Here is an 18,743-nt window from a genome sequence, read left to right on the forward strand (position 1 = left end):
ACTAAGCCTTTTCTTGTCAAACTGAATACATTTTTTCTCCATAAATTACATAATTACATTCACAAAACTTCACAGAAATTAAAAAACAAATTCTATATGTCACCATTTTTTAATGGCTAAATTACTTTAACGCCCAAAAACCTCGCCTGTTTTTCTGCCTGGGGACTGTCTGAGCTTATGGGTCACGTCCCTGCAAATTATGCGAGCATGTACAGTAATATGGGCATGTGTGTATAATTGTGCTGTCCTCTAATCAATTACCTGAAGTTAGTCTCAAACAAAAGGGCATGTGCTAGACCGTGTAGGTGTGTGGGTGCCTGTACAGTGAAGCAAAGGTCAGACGTCAGTGCTGTAGGAGCGCGGCGGGGGAGGAAACGTGTCCGAGGGACTGCAGTAGCTCAGAGGGGAGGAGCTCTGAGGGTGAACCGACAGGGGAAGAGATACAGATGGGTTCTCGTAGTAAGTATGGAAGCCGAGACGCTCCCCTCCGTTACGCATGTCGTCTGTGAGTCCCGAGCGCAGGGTGTACGGTGAGCAGCTGGGGCAGTGGTGAGCACCCGAATCCAGCTGATCCAGAGAGACGGGGGTGATGGCAGTGCCGTCCATGGCGAGGGCGTTGCAGGCATTGCATGGAAAGTGAGAGAGAGGATCCGGTCCTGCCATGGAGGCCACGTCCACCTCAGAATCATTTTTCTTACAGCAGTAATACTGCAGGAGGATGACAAAGAAGGCACCAGGGTGTGAGCAAGAAGAAGAACAAGGGTTCGAATGTCTTCTTAAACATTCTGTGATTCTGATTGCTTTATCACATCAAAATAAAATTGTGACATCAAAATCAAAATATGAACAGTGACAAACAAAATTCAGTTTAACATGGTGGGAATTAAGTTTGTTTTTTTTCAGAGGTAGGTGAAAAGACTGACAGTATAGTCAGACAGCTGTCACTAGGCTTTGGAAGGGCATTGTGCAAATGTTGAACCACTGACTGCTCTGGCCACCACATCTGCTTTTATTGTAACCAGATCCAGCTGTAACTTGGTACTAGAGTGCTATGTTACATAAATGAGACACAGAGTGTGGAAAACCATGTTAAGCTGGCAGACAATTAGACTGGGTTATGGCTCAGTCTCACTACATTAAAAAAACTCAACATCCTTGAGTTGCCCGGTGACTGAAGTGACTTTCTGGCAAATTCAGGGAACGATTGGAAGTAGGTCGCCTCCAGGTTGAGTGTTCGACAACCTCAATCTCACGGCAACCACTTTTGCTTGTTTGTTTGCTTGTTTCTATTTTAACTATTGCAATCTGACTGAAGCCTAGATTATACTCTGTTGCGGACATGGACAAGGACGGCTGGATGGTCAGACAGCTGAGTACTCATTCCTGTTACTACTTTTTGAAGTCTGCCAACTTGGTTGGCTGTCTGGTGATGACATTCTCTATATTTAAATTTCTTGGTTTTTTTACTGTATAATTGTCTGTCTTTAACTTACTGACTGACTGTTGCTTTAAATTGGCACTATGTGAATAAAACTGCATTGAAATGAATTTTATGTACGTCACTAGAACCCTATGGTATTTTGCTAGTAAATTACAAACCTGGAGCAACTACGCCACTAACTGTGGAAACATTTCTGTTTCAAGCCAGAGAAGTTCAGTCTGGACTCTGATTGTAAGTAGTTAATGTGAATTTCCAATTAGTGTGAATTACTGTGCATGTAGATGGCAACAGATTTGCAGCAATTTATCACAGTATGATATCAAACAGATAGCAAGTAACTGGCAACTTGACCTTATTTAATTGCAGACTAATAGCAGACTGTGCCAATTTGCCATTTTTTCACTCGCTTTTAAGATGGCAGCTGAGTGTGAGTAGTGCCCATCTTTAAAGCAAGTATTTCAAAGACAATAAGACTGCAAGTTCATTGCACACGGTCACAAACTAGATTAGTTAGTTGAGTTTGTTAAACATCAGTAATGTAAAAAGAGCTTCTGGGTGAACAGCAAACTGCCTAAAAGACCAAGAACCATGAACGTGCACAGTAATACCTGGAGTCTACAGTAACAGAGAACTGCTACAATGCACAGCAGTATCACTCCGGCAAGTATTCCTCCGGTTATGACAATAGTTCCCGCTGACATCCGACCAGCTCTCCATCAAACCCTTCACACAGAAACAACACAGAAAGCGAGACAGAATCAACAATGACAGAAAAGAGGGGAAAATACGTCAAGAATTACATTTGGATTTCAGTAATGTTAGAATAATTTCTGCAGAATATTTAGCATACTTACGTTCAGCACAGGTTTCTAATGGCTAAAAAATATAAACAAAATAGGCTGGATTAGTGTATTTATATGCCATTATTAAACAATTACAACTGATGAAAATGCACAAATGCCATTCTTCCAAAATAAAAGTCCTTCTGGGTTTACATGATGTAAAAAAGCAAAGCTGCTGTGCTTCGAGCCCCCAAAACGTGTTCATTTAGACTGAGACGAGGTGATATATGATTCAAACGATTCTGTTTCTGATTGAATCAAATGGCAAACTCTGGCGTATTTGTGCAGAGAACAGGAAACACTTATAAGAGTCTTCACTCTTTACAAACTGTATTTGCCAGAAGTCTGTCCATACCCCAAACTAGGTCTACTTACATCGTTATTGGGTTCAAATAGTGAGATTTTTTTGTTATATTTTTGCTGAGCTGCAGTTGAATTTTTGCAGGGTACTGTGCATAAATAGGATATTACAAATTCTAATTTTGACATTTGCTTTTTAGGGATAAAACAAATGAGAGTAGTTGTATTTTTAAACATTGGCACATGAAGGGTAGCTGTTTAGCACTGCATGCTGTCTTAATGCTGAGCTCATCCCCTCCCAGCTTCTGCTCAACACTCTGTGAACTGACATGAGAGGAATGCTGAGCTGCAATACTGAACTATTTCTTTCATTTGAAACCCATCTGCAGGCTATAACCTCCAGGCTAATGTTTTTTTTTGTTTTTTTAATTTTCAGAGGTTAAGTGCTCAGAGCAAAAATAATCTTTTCAAGGCGCCGTCAGGTCTGAATTCCAAAAAACCAACCGAGCACAAACATAAGAAGACAGCAGGAGAATGTAAGAAGGTAGGAAACTATAGCAGGCCTGAGGACTGTTACTCTCAAAATCACCTCTCTTTGGAACTCCTGCAGGTAGAAAAAGATGCTTCTGTCAAGAGGAAATGTTTGGCATGAGAAACGCTACATAGCAGCTGTTGTGCAATGCCGCTGATAATTTCTATGATTCTGTAATTATGTAATTTATATTCAACCAAGCAATTGTTTAGCCCATAAATGCAGTGTAGTTATATAATCTGTGGCTTTTACAAATTAAATAACACAAGTGGTTGCCTAAAATGTCTAAAAGTAGTTTACAACATACACCCGCAGGCCACATTTTATTAGTTCAGCTGCTTGCTAATACAAATCAGCCACTCACGTGGGAGCAACTCAATGCATTGCAGCTCAAGTCTGAAGAAGTGCTTAGTTGATGTCAGAGCTCAGAGGAGAATGGCCAGACTGCTTCATGTTGATAGCAAATGAGTATCTGTGAATGGATAACACATCAAATCCTTTAAGCAGTGTGTATGGTCTTCTGTTGTAGCAGTGGCAGACCACACCCACTGCCACTCCTGCTATCTAAAGAACAGGAAACTAAGGCTACAATTCACATTGGCTCACCAAAATTAGCCAATCAAACACTGGAAAATGTTACCTGCTCTGCTGATTTCTGTAACTAATTAGAATAATAGGTCGAGAACTTGGTATAAACAACATGAAAGCAAGACTCTATCCCACCTTGTATCAACAGTTCCAGCTGCTGCTGGTGATGTAAAAGGTTGGAACTCTTTGGGGCCCTTAGTGCCAGTCAAGCATTGTTTAAACACCACACCATACACAAGTGTTGTCCCTGACTATATCCATCCTTTTATGACCGCAGTGTACCCATCCTCTTAAGGTTGCTTCCAGCAGGATACCATGCACTCAAATGGCCTCCACAGTCACCACATCTCAGTTCAATAGAGCACCTTTGGGATCGGGTGGAATGGAAGATTGATATCATGAATGTGCAACCAATATTTCTGCAGCAAATGCATAATACTATCACGTCAATAATAACCAAAGCCTCTGAAGAATGTTTCCAGCATCCGGTTGAATCTATGCCATGAAGAATTAAGTCAGTTCTGAATGCAAAAAGGAGTAAAGCCACATGTACCTAATGAAGTGGCTGGTGGGTTTGTATTACAGCTGCTGTTTCATGACAAAGAATCTGTTCTTTCTATATAACCCATAAATAGGCATACAAAGGAATGAATCACGCTCACTCCAGAATACTTAAAACAACTGGGAGCTGTTTTGAATTGAAAAATAACACTCAATGTGTGGTTGAATTAACCTGCTGAATGCAGCAGCACATTCTCTGCATACTAATAATATGTGTGGCATTTCATACAAGTATGTGCAGCACAGTTTCAGCATAATAATACGTTCAAGCGATATGTCGCTTGTCCTTTTTTACTGTGACAGCTTCAAAATCACCTCTCACTGCTGCGCTGATAGCTGCCACCATGAAATCTCCTGGATATTATCAGGGCATATTGTCACATGAACCCAATTCCTTTCCCCTTTTCTTTGCTTTGCAGGTAAACAACCTTAAGCAAACAGATCTGATTGACACTGAGACACAAAAGAACCAAAGTAGTGTAAAGAAATAAAAGAAAAGAAATCAAGGCAGATGCACGTATATTTATCTCCGACGCGCACAGCAAATTTACTGCCTCGCCTCAAAAAGATCTGCTTCTAAACAAGCCTGTCTGAGAGAAAGCACTAAATTAGCTGCGTGCGAGCGATAAAGAACCCCGCGTGTGTGTGTGTGTGTGTGTGCGTGTGTGGATGTCTTAATTTCATTTTACTGGCAGTGACATCAAAATACTAAATAAACAAACAACCACGGCGCAGAATACCCAAATTAATCCGCTCAGAGAGTGACCTCTTATATCAGCTTTTAAATTTCATGATTTTGACATTAATTTAGACAAATTTGCATGGCTGCGTTCGGGCAGAAATATTCATTTTAGGCACTGCCATTATAGTAATTACAACACCAGAAGACTCTATTTATCTACCGTTCAACTTGATTAACTAAAACATCCAGATATTTCTCACTGGAGTAACAGCATTTAATTATGCCAATTAAATGGATTCAAACAAACAAAAAAACCCAACTTCCCTTTATATTAATGCACGTTTGTGAAAGCTGTGAGCTTTCTAAAGCAGTAATTTGCAGTTAATTTACATTTCATTGACTAATTAATAGATTTAACTGTTCTGGGATTTGATATTTTGACATTTGGTAAATCTCAGCAGGAAGGTTAAATAAAAAGAATAGTTCATAATTGGGTGGCTTGGTCAGCTGCCAGCGAGAGGTTTCGCTGCTCTGTCCCTTTATTTGTCCGATGTATCATTAATGAGGTTAATGACCCTTCATAAAGAGCAGCGACAGATCAGTTCATAAATCTTCTCCCTGTACAATGAATAAACTTGAATCTCTGACTATTTTAAATGGATACTACAATCACATAAAGCACTAGATCTCTTTCAGTATGTGTGTGGCCTGAAACGAGCATGTGAGCCTCCCTCTCAGAGAGCTCACTTCTGCAGTATCTTCCATTGCGTCATCGTACTAAATTATATACACCATGGGCCGCGATAATGTCGTTAAAAGCGATGTGAAGTCTCTTTTGCTCCCCATTTCTCCATCCCCTCCCTGTCTAGCGCACAATCTCACGTCTCCTTACTCCTCTTTGTGCATCTTATCTTTCCTTGATTCTCTTTGTCTCTCATTTACTCTTTGAAGAATACCCTACTTTTTCCAAAACGCTATACATCACTCCGTGCTCAGGCTATCGACTTAAATTTAAGACCTGTGTGCAACTATTGTGGCACATGCATGCAAAATTCATAACCTTCTCTGAAATATATCAACAAAGGCGCAGCAATGGAATCTTTCTAGAAAGAAAAATAAGTCACTTTGACTAACACGCGACCAAATTATGCTAGAGAGGGAGCGCTGAGGTAAAGCCTCAGATTAGAGAGTTTCCAGTAGACTGGAGAGACAAACATGCCAAGTGACAGAGGTTGGAAGACTCAACTTTAATGCTGTCATCTTATCCAACACAATTCATGTATGACTCCCAGTGGGTTCAGAGCCGTCTGATTTAGCTGGGAAGTACACACATACACACACACTCATAATACCACATAAAACCCTTAGATTTAACTGTGGTCTGAAAGAAGGATCTGCCACAATCCTGTCAGTAGCTGACTTGGACAAGTGACACTGAAGAAGGGGGATGAAGCCGTCTCAGAGGAGCCAACAGGCATCTGATTTCCACAACACAGAAGCTACATAAAGTCATTATGTATACCAGTCCCAGGTGACCTGTACACTCTAGTTATACAGTGTGTATCTGTCAAGTCAGCTTCAATCACAGAAAGAAAGGATCCACTTCCTCACTGTGCAAAAAGCAGCGCTGAAGAAAATGTAAATCCCTGAGATTTGCAGGGATTTTGAGAGTTGCCAAGAAATGATGTAAAGTGTATGTGCAAATGAGAGACAGGGAGGCTCTTAAGCAGTCAGCAACATTGTCACTCTTGACTCAAAACACTGAGTGTCTAGCAGGGTTGGGCAAAAATTCAATTTTGGCTTCAGCTCATTATTATTTTCACTGTCGATTAATTTGTACTGAGAGAAGAGAGCAGGTGGAGGAGAACCTGGAGAGGTGATGATATTCACTGGAGAGAAGAGGACTGAAAGTCGGAAGAAGCATGAAATATTATGTGTTTGATTGAGAGGGAGACAGGTGTAACACTGAATCTGCAAGCAGTAGATGTAGAGAAGGTTGATGAGCTTAAATATCTGGGGGTCCACCGTGAAAAGTGTAATGGAGAGGGGAAAAGAGAGTGCAAGCACGGTGGAGTGTGTGGAGATGAGTGTCAGGGATGATTTGTGACAGTGGGATAGCAGCAAGAGTGAAAGGGAAGGTTTACAAAACAGTACTGAGACATCCTATGAGGTATAGTTTGGAAATGGTGGGACTGACACAAAGTGTAGTAGTGAAGGAGGACACGGAGGAGGTTGGTGTGACAGTGGGGGATGCTAGGGACAGGCAGACAATTCACTGTGGTGACCACCTGCTTCTCATCAGCAGTGATGATTCTTGGCTCACAGGTTGGCTGCGTTTTAAAGAGAAGTTTGTGTTTGACTTGAGGTTCATAGAACTGCCGCAAATAGGCACATACAACAGGTAAAAACAGGACTTCTAATTAATGATCTAAAAATAGCAGCAGTGCCGGAAGGGTTCAGAAGTGCACAAGGAGAAACCTCAATGGGACAAAATCTAAATCAGGTCAGGCTTTTTGCTTTATATTGGACACACTGATAGATTTCATTTATTATGAATGATCTTAGGCATCAAGAATTTGTCCTTGGTGGTTTTCTGATATTTCTGCCATCTTCTGGGAATTCTCTGACATTTTTGTAGATGAATTGATTAATTGATTAATCAGAAAGAACATAGAAAGATGGCTTTATTGAACATCCGAGTCTCAAAAAGTCTGTGTGCATAAATAAAAAAATCTTTACCAGATAGCTGACTTTGAAAGCAGATTTCAGAAAGAAAAATCCAACCACAATACCACAACTTTATTGATCCTTTGGTAAGTTATTCTTATCTGTCCAATGAATGAAGCAAGTTGACTCAACTGTCTGAATTTTGGAGTCTGGGTTAATGATACAGCAGATAAATTCAACAATCACAGGTTGGGAACATTCCTCATAGAAAATACAAGGCATTGAGTTGCTATAGTCTCTGACTGGCCTCCTCTTCTTCTCTGCTTGCGAAAAGCCATTAAAGACCACGAAAACGGGAATTCTTGCATGCAAAGACAATAAATCATCAACTTTAACACTAAATCTGTTATACTGCATTACACCATATTTACCCTGATGTTATATTCGTCTCTAGCATATACTTTGTTATTAATATTATTTAAAAATCACATTAGCCTCCTTTAGCACAGATAAGAAAACTGACTCTTCTTCTTCTTCTGCTTTTTCTCCTCTCCCTCTCTTTTTCGTTCACATACAACATGCACATGAAGAGCTCATTAGAAAGATGATTAAACCTTTGTTCAAGCTACCACAAAATCCTCTCATTCGACCTCCGCAATGTTAGAAACGCTGAGAGAGGTGAAGAGGTTTCACACTCCACTTGCAGAACTATATTTAGCAGTTTTGCCATCTCTTAACACAGTGAAAAGCACGAGATGAGAGGCAGAAGAGAGAGGTGTCAAATTTTAATTCGTTTTCTCTGCGGGAAATGAAACGATCCTCGCATACAGCTACATGCAAATGAACACGCACGCACCCACAACCAAAAACACCCCTGATCGAATGCTGAAGAGGTAAAAACACCGCTTCCCTCAGAACTTTCATGTGGGACGATGTGGTGATGATTAGTGTTGTGAAGCTGGGAGGTTCTTCTCCCATGTGATGCCTGAGTGAACTGTGGAAATTAGAGAAGCTATGACAGGAAACTTTAATTAGAAAACTCTATGCTATACGGTAAAGCAGTGGATGACAGCAGATCATTAGATGAAAAGTGATCCCGTATCTGTTCAGTCAATCTGAAGCTAAAAGGAAAATTAGCTTAGGTTTGCAGCAAAGGCTGGAAATGGGGAGGAAATTTAATTCGTTCAGTTCAATTCAGTTTATTTATATAGTTCCAAATCACAACAGCACCTTACTGTATACATCATTCCAATTGCTTTATGTGGTAAGGTAAAGACCCTGCAATATTAGATAGAAAGCCCAACAATCACACAACCCCCTGTAGGCAAGCAGTAGGCCACAGTGGGAAGGAAAAACTCCCTTTTAACAGGAAGAATGAGGTGCAGGGAGGGGCAGACTGGGGGTGAGCACAAAAGGCAAACTACAGGAGAGAGAGTAAAGCATGTGGCTTAGTTAATTTTGAAGATAACAAAACCTGCATACCAGTATTACCAGGACTGCTTAACAGGGACTTTGTGTTAAATCTATACTGTACCAGTGTCATAACCACACACTCTTCTGAAAACACATGCTACAACACTTCCCTAGAAATGTTACTGCACAACTATCGTGATCTGTCCACTACTGTCGATTTCTCCTATCCATTTATGGTTGCTTGTTTGAGTGGATTAGTGAAAGATTAGCCTCAATATAAGGAATCACGGATATTAGCAAATTCCTGGAAGGAGACAGCAGAAAATATCACGAGGGAATGTACAAAGAAGGAAAAACCTCACAGCGTTTTATTTGTGTGTGTTGTGGCTGGCACTGCATGCACAACACCAAGACATGACCGCAATGTAATTAGCGCATAATGAACCAGACACATGCATAAATGTTGGCAACGAAACCACCACTTGCATAAGTAGGCAGACCCATGTCTATACATTATGGCCGTGCACTATGTACTATGTTTGTGATGTTGTTGGTCCTTCAGCTTAGCATTTGCCATGGAAAAAAACAGCCGTTATATACAAGAAACTTCTTTGTATTGAAGTGAAACCAACAATGTAAACTCCCCAGAGTGCTGTTGTTTGTGCTTCTCATGCTGCTTTTTTTTTTTTTTTTATCTTTGAGGCTTATTTTTTGGACTTCTTCACTCTTCATACTGACCTCTGCTGTCCTGTTCAAGCCTAATTTAAAACCAGTTTTACTTGTCTAAAGTGTCACAGACTAGGAATGTCACAATACCACCAATACCAGTGCAATTATATGATCCTTTATAACCAGTTTAATACCAAAACTAAATGATTAGGCCATGTACCAAATCATAAACACCTGACGTGTTGCTGGCAGACTGTTAATATTATGTATCATTGAAAGGACAGACTTGAATGTTAGGGTAGTTCATGGACAGCACTGCCCAAATTAGATGAGTTTAAGTATCAGGGGGTCCTTTTTCATGAAAGAATGAATGCTATGTCACTCTCTTGTGGTGAACAAAGAGCTGAGTCTGAAAGCAAAGAGCTGCAACTACTCAATATCAAAAGGAGCCAGATGTGATGGTTTGGGCATCTGTCCAGGACATTTCTTGGATCCCTCCCAAGTGAGGTGCTTCAGGCATGTCTTACTGGAAGGAAGCCCAGGGGCAAACCCAGGACATGATGTAGAGATTATACCTCTCGACTGGATTGGGAACGCCTTGATGTCCTTCCAGATGAGCTGGAGATGCATTGAGCATCAGAAGATGGATGAATGGATGTCTAAAAGCTCAAAACTTATATACATATCATTGAAAAACTACTAAAACTACTACTATATCAGAAAGGAGGTATGTGAGATTTTCAATATATGCCTTTTAAGTTCTTATTTAATAAAAGCTAAAAGATATGGATAAGGGTTAGCAAGTGGTTAATTTTTTTATAAATAAAGAGATGAGTTTACAAATGGAAAAGGAAGAAAAGAGAGAAGGAAAGCAGGGAGGGATCAAACAGGGAGAGTAGGGAAGCAGGAGAAGGTGGCAGTGGCTGAGTGGCTGAATGATATACCCACTCTTAAATAATGATATGAATATTTTGTTGAGGTGGCCTTCAACTTTGCGCCGAAAATCACAGCAGGTCCTTGCAATTTTAAAGCCCCGGGGCTTCAATTATTCAGGTATCATTCCTTTAACAATATTTTTCCATCACAGGACAATTTAGCCAGGTAGTAAAATCGGGGACTTTTCTGCCTTGTCTGCCTCTGAAAGCACTCATCTCAGCGTGTGAGGAGAGGAACACATCCACATCTAAGACAGAAACACCCACTATCAGAAGGGAACAAAGGCAGCCAGAGGGAGGAAGGTGGTGCGTGTGTGTGTGCTAGATTTCATTATGAAATACTCAGAAAATGAGTCTCAGAAATACACATTTTTCCTTATGACTGACAGCACATGAACTTAATCAGGTCTCCTGTTGCGTTTGATGCGGTTACCGCATGTCCTAATTACCTCATTGTCAATTATTTTTTGTATTACTTATGACTGAATGCATCTCAGGGGTTCTGGGGATGAATTTCTTTCAGAGTATGCCAAAACAAGAGGGAGGGGGGTTATACAGAAATCCAAGTACACTCTTGAGATCTGAATTGAAGATCCACAGCAAGAGCAGAAACACAACTTTCCTTTGCACAGTTTGCCCAGAGGTTCAGAATCGAGATCAGAGGCACTGCATGAACAACTTTGTGGCCAAAGGTTTACAGTGCTGGCTTCCTGTAACAAACAGTGTGTGTAGGCTACTGTACGTGCCAGAGACATAGCTGTACAAAAAGCACCCTTACCTTTAGAAGTCAGCATCTGGGGGAGAGCATTCTCTGCTGTGCTGCAAATCCCCCCTGGAAAACCCCAAAAAAGACCTGACATCAGTTACAACAATGATTTCAAGAGATGCCTCAGGGCCCCAGCAGTGATGTGGTCAGCACTGCGGCTACAGTAACTGAGCGAGTTTGTCTCAAAGTGGGGATGGGTCTGTCTGCATTCCCATCAAAAATCCACTCATCCATCAATTTTTCACATCATTAATCGCTCACACAATCACTGACACATTTTGCTCCCTGTCATTGCTCATATTACCTCATAAGACATATGGAAGTTGTCATAATCGTGCAAATTAAAGCACATTTTCTGGTCATTCACGCCACAATAACCTCTGACATCTTTTTCATCCTAGTCCAATGCAATCAGACTACTGTACGCAAAATTACTAGAAAGAGCTGTGAGATAGATGTTAAACCCTCTAAAAAACAAAAATCGATTTTCCTCACCTTACTGTCCACATCATTTCAAGTAGCGTCTAAACTACTACTAGTTTAGACGTTAAACTAGACGTCTTTTTTTTGGCGAAATAAAATTGAAAATCCTTACTTTTCCGATATAAACACATCTAATGCTTTAACAGAATTGGCGGCTGGAGGTCAATTTAACAGCTGTTACATCACTGATTAGCCTCATTTTACTCAATTAAGCAGATAAATTAATGCGCACAGCTGTTAAGTGGCGCGCGGATGATGTAAATCCAGGATGCCCTACCTTTTCGGACTGAATGTCTCAGCAACCTGTTAGAGAGACGTTTCTTTTCTTTTCTTCCCTTCTTCTTATTTGCACCGCTGTCGGTCCGGTGTTACGCGGCTCCACAGACAGTAAAGTCCACTGATTTCCTCTCCAGCACCGGTCATTAAAGGTGCCCGGAGCCCCCCTGTGCTGGCTCTACAACCGGAATCATCACGTCATTATCCGCCGTTGGTTATCCCCTCTTGACCACGGGTTTACTCACAGCGTGGAGCCAGTGAGGGCCTGTGGGAAATCTCATGGCATCCGACCCCTCTTTGAAGCGCTAAAGACGGATGAGACCAGGCGGTAGTCCGGCTGCAGAGTGTCACCGCTCGGCATGGCAGCGTTTTCAGCGAGGTTCTCTGGGGGCGTTTCGGCACCTGCTACCGCCGTGCCCGGTGGGGCGGGGTAGAAAGAACAGTGGGAAGAGTGAGACGGTGTCAGCTGTACCGTGTGATATCATTTTACAGGACGATGGAAGGGGTGGTGATGGTGGTAGTGGGGGGGGCAGAGGGTCGTCACCAGTATGACATGAAAGCGTAAAACGGGTGCATGATATACTCAGCTGCAGTGGGAGAGGTACACACGGACTCTGCGGAATCCAAAGGACATCCAAAACATGTCATGCCACTTGTCTCAGTAAGTCATAAGCTTGAAAGAATCCAGAAAACCAACCTGCCACATGATGTCTACACAGGATTTGAGATATTTTGAGAGGAAAATCTGCCCAGTAAAAAAAGAAAAGTTGTGGGGAAAGAAGAGGTTAAAAGGCTGAGTGACACACACACACACAAAATTAAGACTGTAAAAAAATCTCTTCTGAATTGAAGCTGCCCCTGGATCTGATTAATGTGCAGCAACTACATAGCAAATATAGAGGTCATACTCAAGGGTGAGTGGTGGCCTTGCTTCAGTGCTCCACTTTTACTTTCCTCTCTGGTTAAGGACTACAAATTGCAACAAGTAGGTTACAGGCTTCACAAAACAGCTACTAAAAAAACTCGAGCCACTGTTTGTGCTGTCCTTGGTGCTGAAGTCGACTATAAGCAAAACAGAGGGCAGGGTGATACGCAGCTAAAGAACTGTTCCATAAATCTCATTGTCATCCATTTAAGTCCTTCAAGCAGCTGCAGACAACTCTCTCAAATGACTTGAGCAAACAAGGTCCATCTTGACAGTAATATCCACATAGCATACACTGTGTGGACAAATATTTGGAAAGTGTTCTGCCTTGAGTATTCTAGTCTTACCACCTGCGCAAAGAGATTTAAAAAATCTTTTAAAAGACATGTAGGATAGGAGGTTAGATCCACAAATATGTTATTCTAAACTATTGGCTCACGCAGTGTTTAACAAAGCAGTGAACACTCTTCTCATCAGTGTTTCATAGAGAGTCATGCTCTCTGAGTGACCTTTTTACAGCCATGATGTTGCTAATGAACATTGTTAGCCTTGTTCCACCAGCACTGCATTATTTTGTCGACCCTAATCTAACTTTATTAAAATCTGTATTTTCTTTTCTTTTTTTCTTTTTTTTTAAATCCCATTGAGGTTTGTATAGCTACTAAAGAGCTTTGGTATGTTTCCATATGAAAAATGGATTTAATTCACACTGAAAAGTCAGAAAATGTAAAAAAATAAATACAAAAAAAATAAGTCTTTCATATAGATGCAATGCCCTTGAAATAGCTGAATTATTTAGGCATGCTCGGTGGACAGTCCATGTTTTGCTGCAAATATTCAACAGGATTGTACATAAAAGAGAGAGAGAGAGAGAATGTTTACAAGTTGAGGCATCATTATTGACCAAGGAATACCTCACGATAGATTTTTGGTCAAAGGTTTTATAAACAGCATTTGGAAGGTTGTGGTTGCTGCTTCAGTGAAATCTGATCACAAACAGATGGAGAGAAAAAAGCGACTCCATAGATGCTTTATTACTGATAACTGAACACCTAATACATGTGTATATTCAGCTTTGGATACAGCGAGCTCATTGTATTTATTCAACAATACATTTAATCCCGAGGAGTAAAATTTGCCTAATAATTGTGCGTGCAGTGTAATGAGGAGATTTAGTCTGGCTAAACTTGTTTAAGTATAATCTTGATCCAGATAATGGCTCTTTAGCATTTCTCTGCTTCTCTGTGTCTCTCTGGCTAAGTTAAGCTAGCTTTGTAGCAGGGGGCTGATGAAGGCAGGCCAGTGGGGAGCGCTGAGATTACTGCTCAAATTGAATAAAGGCGTCGACACATTACAGCGGCTTAGATGATACACCCCACTGCACTGATTAACTCAAAACAAGCCCAGTGTTATACACGGGAAACAGAAACACACATAAACACAAAGCGCACAAGCCATGCGCATAAACCTGGCCAACCCACCTCTTTAACACCATTTTTTCCTGCATTTACCTTCTCTCATTTTGTCTCTGCTACACACACGCGGCTCACAACCACTCGCCGCGGCCTCTGCCTCATGACTTGAGTTCATTACTGCCTTGGCAGGATTCCTCATATGAAATTAGAATGACAACAGGAATGACACAGAGTGTAGCAGTGGAAAGTTTACACAGGGTGAAATCGAAAGAGAGTGTGTGCGTGTGCGCACGTTAAACAAATCTAATCTAATCGTCTCTGATTCATGGGCAAGCTTGTCTGCATGCATTTGTGATACACTTCCTCTTTGCGTATGTACCCAGTCTAGGAGATGGAGACAGAGAGCGGATGAGACAGAATGGCTTCTGACAGGAGAACACAGCATGAGCACAACTCTCTGGGACAAAGTCGCAAAGCCTTTCTCAGCAGGACCACCAGCTACTGTTGACAGTGCCGGCTGAGTTTATTTGCTGGTAGTACAACTTGTGACACAGTTACATAGCCCAAAGGCTGAATTAGAACTTTCTTAACCAAAGAAGCACTGGGAAGCTGCTGGTCTCCACTGCATGGTTAGACACCAAGGAAAGGCTACTTCTCAAGTTCCTCAAAAGCAAAAGACACTAGCAGTAAATGTGCAGATTGGATGCTGCATATATCCCTTTTTTCAGCTGCAAATTTTACCCCAGCTTCATGGTTGGTCTAGAAACAAGTTGTTAGAAATGTCATCGTTTATTTGTGTAGCATTTAAAGATAAAGACAAATACATTTTTACCCAGGCGAGCTGTATTGAATGGCTATCATTTGTTTGTCTACTTTGCATGACTGAAACTCTAGACTTTGGTCTAAATTTGCAGTATTTTATACATTTTCCTGGCTTGAAAAGTGAAGCCGGTGCAGAAGCACAGGGTGACTCCTTTGAGTGTAAAATAAGACACCGGAATGGGAAAGAAAGGTGATTTAAGTGACTTGGTTGTTGGTGTCAGACAGGCTGGTCGGAATATTTCAGAAACTGCTCATCTACTGGAATTTTTCCAAACAACCATGTCGAGGGTTTATAGAAAATGGTCTGAAAAAGAGAAAATATCCAGTGAGTGGCTCTGGCAAAAACAAACAAACAAACAAACAAAAAAAACAGTTTATGTCAGAGGTCAGAGAAGAATGGCCAGCCTGCTTTGAGCCGAAAGGGAGGCAACAGTAGCTCAAGTAATCATTTGTAACAACCAAGGTATGCAGAAGAGCGTCTATGAATGCACAACAAGTCTAATCTTAGAGGAGATGAGCTACAGCAACAGAGGACCACTCCGGGTGCAGATACAGGAAACTGAGGCTACAGTTTGAATGGCTTTAACAAAACTGGACCCTAGAAGCCTGGAAAACATTGGCTTGTCTGATGTGTCTGAAGGTCGCGTCATTGTGACACATTTAGATGGTGGGTGTGTAAACACTGGTGGTGTAAACAATGCTAGTGGTGGTGTAATGGTGTGTGAGATATTTCTTTAGCATTTTTTGGGTCCCTCAGTACCAGCTGAACATCGCTGAAGTCCCACAGCGTACCTGAGTATTGCAGCTCACCACAGTACACCCATCTCCTGTTGGCTGCTCCCAGCTCTTTAACACAGCATGTCACAGAGCTCAAATCTGATTTCCTACACATGAAACTGTGTAACCAAATAGCCTCCAGAGTCACCAGATCTCAATACAATAAAGCACATTTGGGAAGTAGTGGAACGGGAGATTCGCATGCTGGATATGCAGCTAACAAATCTGCAGCAACTATGTGATGCTGCCATGTCAATATGGACCAAAAGCTGTGAGGAATATTTCCAGCACCTTAAAAGAATTAAGAAAGCTCTAAAGGCAAAAGAGGGACCAACCCAGTACTAGCAAGGTGTACTCAATGAAGTGCCCAGTGATCATATAACAGTGTGTATGTATGTGTATGTATGGTCGAAGGGGTCCAATTTCACTGCAGGTGCAAACTTGCATGTGACAAATAAAGGTTTGATTAATTGATTGATTGATTGATTTGATTGAACTATTAGCTGGAAAGAAAAGCATCTGGATGACTTTAAGTTGCTTGAAGACGTTTCACCTCTCATCCGAGAAGCTTCTTCAGACCCCCAAAAACACTTTCCTGTAAGCCTCAATTGAATTTTGATTTGATTTCTAATTAGGTCATTTTTGCATGCTGGTAGAGCAAATTAAGCTGTGCACATGGTAAAAATTATCCTCAGAACGTTAGCACTGCTCATGTGAGCAGACTAGCTTTTTAGCATCTATATTAAGTCAAAGCGCTGTTTGTCTCAGAGGCTACACTGCAGGCTAAGATGTGGGTTTTTTGTTGTTGTATTTGTTTTTCATGACAACTGTGAACGAAACATCACATGGAATCTGGTCTTCTCTTAGTCCTGATGTGGGCCACTTCCATATGTGGTCCTAAAAGAGATACAGATCTACTTTTTCCTCCTCAGTTTGAACAGTCAAATAAGAAATCATGAGACTTTAATGTCATTTGCCTAACTTGAGTGTGCGCTTTATCCAAACCAGAGTCACTAACGTATCTGTAAACACAGAAAACACAATAAAATATAACCAAGAATTTACAATGAACCTTTTCTAAAATAAAAACATATCAAAAACACACCACTTCAAGCTTCAAAGCCTGAAAACTTGCCAAGTAAAGAAAAAAAAACTGATGTACTACAACCCATTTATGTCAAAGAGGAGAATATAGTCACAGTTTAAATTATGCGAGTAAAAGCACAAGCTGATTAACTTTTAATAGACCTGCTCTTATATACAGTACATTAATAGCAGGATAACAAAACAGGAACATTGCATGAAAGGGACCAGACTCTGAGGCAACCTCAGTGAATACGTTAAGCTGAAAGTCTGGTTCCCTTGCACCCACTTTAAATGAGTGCTTACATGCACCACTCTTCCAAAGGCCAAATAGCCTTCACAAGTGTTTTTTTTTAACACCTAAATAAACTCAAGTGCCTTCAGTGGCCTCTGAGCTCACCAGATTGAGGCATCAATAAACCTTTATGTGAAATCCTGGAGGGTGAGTAAGTAGAGTGTGAAACTAGATTTTCAACTCCTTCAACCTTAAAGATGTTTTTGGGTGTAGTACACACAGTTTGGGAGAGGCAGGCCTGTAGCAGCAGTACAGAGAGGACTGAAGCTTTCCTGAAGCTAGCGGTTGTTCTTATTAGTTCAAATTCAAATGCCCCCCCCTTTCCTCTTCAAAGCTGCAGTATCTTGAATTTAGTGTTATGTAGGACAAGTAGCCAGTTCTTAATATCCTGTATTCTCCACAGAGGAGATTTATGCAGCTGATCTACCACTGAGGCAATGCTTAGACCAATATAGTGAAAGCTAATTAGATCTGTTTGTCACCACTAGCAATGCTCTGCGGTGCTGTAGAGTAGAACATATTTGCTGCCATACATCCAGAACAATCAAATTAATTCCACATTGTACCATTAAAAGTAGTGTAGAAACATGATCTTTCCCACAGGTAGCATTGATTAAATTTTAACCAGGCTTCATTTTCCCCGCCTTATTTTGTGCTATTACAAAGAAGCAGTTGTTTTTATTATGTCACCCTATTATAATCTATGATTTGTTGATTATATTTTGTATCAATGTGCATTATAATCCGAATCTGTGAAAAAGTAACTAAATGAGTGATGCAGGGATGCTCTCTGCAACTTCTGGACATAGCCAGCGGCCGTTTGATGCCGCTGCACCTCCTGAAGCTCCATTGTTCAACTGAAGGAAAAAGCACCCCAGACCACTGTGGTGCGTAGAAAACATTTCAGGTGGCTTGTCATGCCAGTAACCTTGGAAACCATCAGGACCATCAAGGTTCATTTTTTTCTTATCAGAGAATAAAACTTTCGTCCACCTTTCAATGTCCCATGTTTGGTGCTCTCTTGCAAAGTCCAAATGGTCAGTTCTGTGGCGTTCAAGGGGACGAGGCCTTTGAAGGCGTTCTTTGTTTTTGAAGCCCTTCAGTCTCAGTTGCCGTCTGATGGTTATGAGGCTGCAGTCGGCACCAGTAACAGCCTTAATTTGGGTCGAGGATCGTCCAGTGTCTTGACGGACAGCCAATTGGATCCTCCAGCTCAGTGCTGGTGAAATTTTTTTGGGTCTTCCACTTGACTTTTTCGTTCCATGACTCTC

The 18,743-nt window shown here is 41.2% G+C and overlaps 1 long non-coding RNA gene across 1 annotated transcript; it reads right to left on the reverse strand.

Annotated features, from left to right (window-relative positions):
* Positions 1-2,294: 2,294 nt before the first annotated feature.
* Positions 2,295-13,544, reverse strand: LOC102080305 (uncharacterized). The gene is made up of 3 exons (XR_003215205.1): positions 12,157-13,544; positions 11,409-11,462; positions 2,295-2,317 (listed from the first exon to the last, which is right to left on the reverse strand). It is a non-coding gene; the product is annotated as an uncharacterized LOC102080305 (long non-coding RNA).
* Positions 13,545-18,743: the final 5,199 nt, after the last annotated feature.

Source organism: Oreochromis niloticus, linkage group LG19 (genome assembly GCF_001858045.2).
Source record: "Oreochromis niloticus isolate F11D_XX linkage group LG19, O_niloticus_UMD_NMBU, whole genome shotgun sequence".
Taxonomy (NCBI): Eukaryota; Metazoa; Chordata; class Actinopteri; order Cichliformes; family Cichlidae; genus Oreochromis; species Oreochromis niloticus.